The sequence below is a fragment of the Mustela erminea genome, chromosome 7 (genome assembly GCF_009829155.1).
Source record: "Mustela erminea isolate mMusErm1 chromosome 7, mMusErm1.Pri, whole genome shotgun sequence".
In the NCBI taxonomy this organism is placed as follows: domain Eukaryota; kingdom Metazoa; phylum Chordata; class Mammalia; order Carnivora; family Mustelidae; genus Mustela; species Mustela erminea.
This window is the reverse complement of record NC_045620.1, coordinates 27736437-27743929: the sequence shown is the minus strand read 5'-3', so window position 1 is coordinate 27743929 and position 7493 is coordinate 27736437.

Sequence of the window (7493 nt, the reverse complement as noted above, 5' to 3'; positions counted from 1 at the left end):
TTCCCAGCAGGTCAGGACTAGGATAACCGTGGTAACCGTGGGCTGTACTTATGACGGAGAAAGCTGTCAATGATATAATTGAAAAGGAAAAAATACGAGAGAGTATATATAGCGCGCGCGCGCGCGCGCGCGTGTGTGTGTGTGTGTAACAGCTCTTAACAAGAGCTTAGGATCTGGAGCCAGACTGCATAGGATCAAGTCTCGCTTTCACGTTCCCTTAACCTTGGGCATTTTACTTAAACTCTGTGCCTCCATGGCTCATCTGTAAAATAGGGCTAAATAATAGGGTGAGGTGAGGATCCCAGGAGATAAGCCATGGAAGGCGGTGAGAAAAGTCTCGGCAGACAGCAAGGGCCCGAACAGTGGCAGCAGTTGATCTCGTTGGTCCCCCGCGCAGGGGCCTCGTTCGCACAGTGCTGGTGGCCGGGAGGGCCGCACCCTGCCTCCGGAACCCGGCTCCCGGCTGCTGCCCGCTGCCCATTGTTGCTCCTTCCTGCTCTGGCCCGCCGGGGAACCTGCGGGAGCAGCTCCGGCCCCAGACGGGGAGGGCATCCGGGCGGCGCGCGCCCTCCCCCACTGTTCTGGGCGCTCAGCCAGGCCCCTCCCTCCAAGAGCCACCCCCACCCTCCCCGGGACGCGAGCACTGGTCGGCGAGTCCTGGGACCCCAGTCCTACTCGGCCCAGTGTCCTCTCTGGCAACACGGAACCCTAGGGCCCCGTGTTGGTTAGGTGAGATCAGGCGCGCACCAGAAAGAGCTCCCCACCTCGAGGACTTAGGTCCTCAGTTCCTGTCTTGCTCAGGTGGGCTTTCAGAATGCTGCTTGCCGCCAGGGTCCAAGGGGGACCAATGCATCCCCTGGTGTCTGAGGCTGGGTGGATGCCTCAGATCATGCCGCCTCTGCTACGTGGCTCAACCTTTCCCCAGCATAAGGCAAAAAGTGGGTGAAAGGGCTGGGCAGCTTTCCCGGGCTGGCAGATCCCGGAGCCAGGATCTAGAATCCCTGCATCCCAGTTCTGCTGCCAGATTGCTGTGTGACCTTGACCAAGGCCTTCCTCCTCTGAGCCCCAGCCTCCCTTCTCCAAAGGCAGGGAAGGCAGGCATGGCCCCTGACTCTGGCTGCACCATAGGCTGGCTGGGGTACGGTGGAAGTTGTTTGCTCCACTGGGCTCAGTTTATCTTATCTGCAAAACGGTTATGCCCTGTGTAGATTCTGCAGATAACACCTGGTCTCGGAGGCTTCTTGTCTTTCTGCCACCCTCCACCCCATTTCTCTGCTCCAAGGGGGAAGTATGCCACCGGGGCTGGCTATTTGAGTCTTCCAAGGAGGAAATTCAGCCTCAGCATTGTCCCTCTGAGAGAGGCCTCTCTGGCCGCATGTTGGCTTTGAGTGTCCCTGGTGCAGGAATGAGGCTCCTGTCTTACTCAAGATTGAAGAAGTAGAAAGGAATTGGGGCTGACAAAACCTAGCCCTATTCTTAGAGTACTCTCCTGCTGCCTTCCCAGTCTCAGGGCTTCCTCTGGCAGTCATTCCACCTGTCTGTCGGCTGCACTGCCTTCCCCTTGCACCCTTTTCTTTTTGTCCCCGGGCTTGTGGACCGCCACAGGAACCCCCCCAAATCTTCTCTGTTGCACACAATAATTGATCTGTTCCCAGTTTCGATGGGAGTGGGGTGGGGGGGACTTGGATACCCCCATAATCTCCAACAACCCCTTCAAAGCCATCCCAAATAAAGTCACTCCCAAAGAAATCTTAGCAATATACTGTGTATTTGTAAGCACTGCCCCCGCACAGCTGCCTCCCCCAAGCTTCTCTCAGGCAAGATCCTGCACTCAAATTTGCCCGCTCAAATTCACTGAAGGGCTTAATAGGGCAAGGGGTCTTCCACCAGAAAGTTTTGCCTTCCAGGGAAAGCTGCTGGGAGTATAAAGGCATGTTTCCCCACGTAATCTTCATGAAAATTCTGCCGGCTGGGAAATGATCTCCTGATTTCACAGAAGTGGAATCAGAGCCTCCTGGCTGGGGTTGGAAGGTGGTGGTGGTGGGGTGTCTGGCCTCACAGCCCCAGGCTCTGGGATGTCCATCTTTCCTTCTCTCCAACAGCTTTTGCCCTACGTAGGTCCAGCTTGGCTGAGGGCAGCACCCCAGGTCACCGCTGCTCCCCCTGCCCGTGCGCAGGGGATCACAGCTGCCTGGATGCCTCCCCGACCACAGACCTGAGGTCCTTGTTCACATCAGTCTCCATATTCTGTGCCATGGTCTACCCTCTAGGCATGTGGTGGGATAACACTTCTCTGTCCCTTTGAGATTGTGTGGGGTCGTGACCAGCCATGGCCAAGGAAGTGTTAGAAGTGACATCATCACCTCTGGCTAGAACTCTATTACCAAGTAGAGACCCTCTCCCTCTGCCATGAGAGGGAGGCTGCTCCGTGGCTCTGGGTCCTGGACTGAGAAGCAATGGAGAGCCCTCCAGCCCTGCACGGCAATGCCACGCACAGGAGAAAGGACTTCATGTCAGGAGCTGCCAGGATTGGGGTCGTTTGTTGTCCCGGTGTGACCAAGCCTCCCTTGACTAGCACACATGTGCCTCCAGAAAGCAAAATCGGGCTGGAAAGGAGAGATGGCGTGGAGGACGTTCTGTCTCTGAAGACCTGTTCGTGCTCTTTCCTGAGATGCTCAGTTTGGTGGGGCCACACAGGAGCGATGGTTGCAGTCCTCTGCACACCCAGGGTGGGGCTCGAAGTCACCGCCTGATGTCAAGATTGCATGGTCTACTGATGGAGCCAGCCAGAAGCCCAGAGGAGAGTTTCTTACACTCAAGAGACCCAGAGACCCTTTCCTCATGGAAGAACACTGGGGTAGTTGGGAGGCAGACAATGCGGGCAGTGCTTGAGGCACGGTCCTTACTGGAGTTTCCATGGAAAGGCAAGACAGGGCAGGGTGAGTTTAGGACTGGCTAGTTTGAATGATTCCTGTGGGCTCTGGGCTCTGTGGGTGGCCTCTAGTTGCCTGATAGCTGGCCCGGTGATGATTAAAGAGAGGAATATTGCTTCCTGGGGCTCACGGGTCTGATAGGGGAGGTCTGGCTCGTGATCTAGAATACCAAAAGCCCAAGCCAACTATATGGGGTACCTTGGGACAAGTAGAGTCCCAGGTGATGCTCGGTTTGGCCTTTTGTTGGAACTTAGCCCATTTGATCTGAGCAACTAAGAGTGCTTGCTGCCCGCCCAATCTCTACATTCCCCTGGTTCCTTCCTAACAGAACCCCAATATTACCTGGCAGCATGCCCAGCCAACAGACGGCATTTCCCAGATCCCCATGCAGCTGTGTGGCTGTACAACAAAATCCTTGTCACCTAAGTAGCTGGGCTTCCTGTAGGAGGCTGACTCAGCGGGAGATAGGGTTTGTGCTCTTTCCTGCTGCCTGGATGGTAGCTGTCATGTCTGCAGCACCGACAACCATCTCGGGTGGTGTAGGGAGTGTGCAGTGGGAAGATGTCGCATATAATAAATGCCTCATCCAATAGCCTATAATAAATGGACTCCGCATGAGGATGTGCCATGAGCCTCATGTGCTTTTGTGCCCAGCCAGAGAAACCTTGCCGTATCAAGTAAACGGCAGGGACCCTGAAAAAGGGTGTCTCTGGGTAGGTTGAAGGGACTGGGGACATTTTCTCCAGCCATGAAGGGGAGCAACTAGACAAGTGGGGAAGTGGGGCTCTGGACATACATTCTAGAACCTCCTTCACCTTCATTCTGCCCTAGTCCCACCCGAACCCATGTACCCCCACCCTCCAGCCTTCTCCAGGGCTACCTCTCTGCCAGGCAAATGTAATTAGAGGGAGGGGTTTTCCCATCAGGCTTTCCATGAAGCCTTCGAAAGGGCGGCCAGGATGTGGGGCAGAGAGGGAGAGAAGCCCAGTGGGGAGAGACCCCCGGGCTTTACTGTGAGCCAGACCGGCACCGAGGGAGTATCCTCCTCTGAGCAAGGAGGCCTGCGGAGGCAGGGGACAGGCAAACTTGCAGTCTGGCTTTGTGCGCTAGTCTCAGTTACTGGAAGCACAAAGCAATGACATAGGTCCTGGCGATTGCGAGTCCTGCTTCACGGGTCCGATGGACTTGGGTTCCATAGCGCAGCCCCCCACTCACAGGAGCTGAGCTTTCTCATTTGTCAGGTGTAGATAAGGATTGAAGCTGAAGGCTGTGAAGCACTTAATGCTGTGCCCTCAAGAACGCAGGGGGCTTCCCCGCCTCTGGTCTGCGTGGACCTCGGCCATTTTAATTGCTTGCCCTGTGTTCAAACCCCTTTCCCATGTCAGGTGAACCCCCTCTCACCTAATGATGCCCCCAATAGAGGAGCCCCAATGTACCAGCATGCTTTGCAGTGAGGCTGTCCCAGGCACACCCCTCTGCACAGACCTTTGAAGGAACCTGTGACCCAAGGAGGCGGGGGTGCCCAGACCCATTTGTCGGGAGTCATCAGGGACAGAAGTCTTCAGGGACTGACCAAGTCTGGGTGTCAGCAGTACAGGCTGCCATGTCGGGGTCCCATGCAGGGGTTGAAGCCAGGAGTACTCCCAGCTGGGTTCTCTGACTCATAGAGCCCTTTGGCTCCCCTGGGTGTTCAGTGAGTTCCTTTCCTGCTTCCATAACCCGCAGCTAGTTTCTGTTGACCGCAACCACAAGCCCCAGCTGACCCCCTCCCCAGCCCCAAATGCTGATCCTCCCTTTCAGGCTGTTCTCTGAACTGCTGACCTTCCCCTACTCCAAGTTGCTCATGGGTTAATTGCTTTTTCTGTGCCTTTGGCCAAGAAGCCTGGCTGGAGTGATCGACCTGCTTTTGCCAGGAAATTACAGAATGAGACCCAGGCCCAGAAGTAGGGCGGTACATTTAGGGTAGGGGGAAAGCAAGCAGGTTCTGGGTTCAAATCCCTGTCCTAGGAATTCCTGCATGACTTCGGGCCCACAACCATCCCTCTGTGCCTCAGTTTCCTTTTCTATTACAACACTCCAGCAGTTGTTTTTTGATATGTTTTGGCGTTTCAAGGAGATCAGGGATGGGAAGCGCCAGTCTGTGTGCCCCATACCCAGCACGTTGTTGGCATTGGATTAAGAAGAAACTGGGTCGGGAAGAAGGAACAAAGCAGTCATGCTCTTGCGGTTTATGTCAGAATCGCCTGAGATGCATGAGAGATGCAGATCCCCGGACCCCACTCCTAAAGTCGGATGTACCAAGGCTGAGGGGTCCTGGGATCTGTATTTTTAAAATATTTTATTTTTCATTTTTTAAAAGATTTTATTTATTTATTTGACACACAGAGAGAGATCACAAGTAGGGGGAGAGGCAGGCTCCCGCTGAGCAGAGATCCCAGGACCTTGAGATCATGACCTGAGCCAAAGGCAGAGATCCAACCCACTGAGCCACCCAGATGCCCCTAATATTTTATTTTTTAAAGTAATCTTTATACCCAACATGGGACTCTAACGACCCCAAGATTAAGAGTTGCCCCCTCCACCGACTGAGCCAAACGGGTGACCCTCTTATCTATATTTTTAAAAGGCATGCCCACTAGAGGTGTGTGTTGAAGATGGTTGGGGCCACTGCTCTCAGAAAAATACAGGATCCAGTGGGGAGCAGAATGGAGGTGGTGAGGGCCCAGGAGGTTGGGTCAACATAGTGGTGGGGTGTGTGGTCCCTGACATTAGCTTCACTCTCACTAGAAGCTTCTACAATAACCATGTCAGGGACAGTCCAATCTGGATTTATGTTCCAGAAAGAATGCAGCTAATTTCTGAATGTTTGATCTTTGACCTCATTACAACAGTAGTGGATACATTTCTTCACACTTGGATAAGGCAGTAATCCAATAACGTGGATATTCTAAGTCCAAATTTAATTAGCCCTTCCTGGGAAGCCAGGCATTATTGCAAGTACTTTTGTCTGTGCTAATAAAGGCGAAGTGAGATTATTCTCCCCCCCAGCTCAGGTGGGAAACTGAGGCCCAGAGAGGGAAAATCACTTGCAGAAGTCCACATGGCTCGGGTAGGGATTTGAGGGCAGGCAGGCCAGGATTCCACAGCCATACAAGAAGCTGTGCCCCTTAAGTTATCACGGTGGGGTACAGTGAGGGACTTAGAGGCTGGGGCCACAGGCAGGGGCTATGCTTCCAGAAATGGGGCTCAAGTATTGGGTGGGACTAAGTGGGGAGTGGGAGGGAGTGCGGGGCTTCAGACCCCCAGACCTGTGACTCACAAGGGCTGGGGCCACCACCTGGAAGGTCTCTGACTCAGCTGCTCAGGGATGGGAATGACTCTGAGCCCAGGCATCTTTATTCAGTTCGTGGCCAAGGCCTGGCCTTACCACTCAGACTGTGTGGCCTTGGGCAAGGTGCTCCACTCTCTAAACCTAGGGCCCGCTGGGAAGACTATGAGATTGGGTTATGTCCCATGCGCAGCACGCAGAGGGCACTTGAATAGCCCGCTGTCCTCACACAGTGACAGTACCAGTGCAGCCATGGCCCTGGGGTCCACGCTGAGTCTGAGCACACAGCTGGTGCTTCTCTCTGCCTGGCAGCTGTCCCCCCTTCTTCCAGAAAGAGTGCTTGTGTTTCCACCTGAACCAGATGACTTGGGTTTCTATAACTTGCAGCCAGACTGACCGCATGAGGAAGTCAGAAACTGGCATTTGTTGCGTGTGAGTGGCATCTCAGGCTCTGCCCATGCTTCATTCCACTCACCCGCAGGACCAGCCTGCAAAGCTGGTACCACAACTCCCACTGTAGATGTGGAAATGGAAGCTCAGAGAGGTGGACAACGGGTGCTATGTCACAGAACTGGGCCTTGGATCTGAAGCCCCAGAGGGGCCCATCTTTCTTTCTTTTTTAAGATTTTATTTACTTAGAGAGAGAGCACACAAGCGGGGGAAGTGGGAGAGGGAGAAGCAGGCTCCCCACTGAGCAGGGAGCCCCACACAGGTCTTGAACCCAGGGCCCTGTGATCTGAGCAGAAGGCAGATGCTTATTCATCTTGGGTGCCCCAAGCAGCCCACCTTTTAAATAAGAGTGAGCCTGTGCTTTTGTAACTGATCAGTGTGCCAGGAGGGCATTCATTCATTCAGCAAACACTTAAGAGAGCCTACTGTGGGCCAGCCATGGTGCTAGGCCCTAGCGACAAGGACCCCACAGCCAAGACCTTACCCTCAGGGAATTCCCATTCCAGATGGCACAGAGGTGTCCCCCCAAGGGCCAAATCCAGGTGGCAGTAGACGTCGGTGACATTACTGTGAGAGGACCTGGACCACCTGTGGGCTCAGTAGCAAGGGTGGTAGTGGCTGATCACACAGTGCCCCCAGAGTGCTCCTAGGGAGTTTGTGTGTGTGCACGGCCTAGTGGACACCGGTGTCTTAAGGCTTCTGAAGGTTGTGCATACGAATATGGAATGCAGCAGATACATAACCCAGTTGAAGCATAAGTTTCAGTTTTTATTTTGAAAACA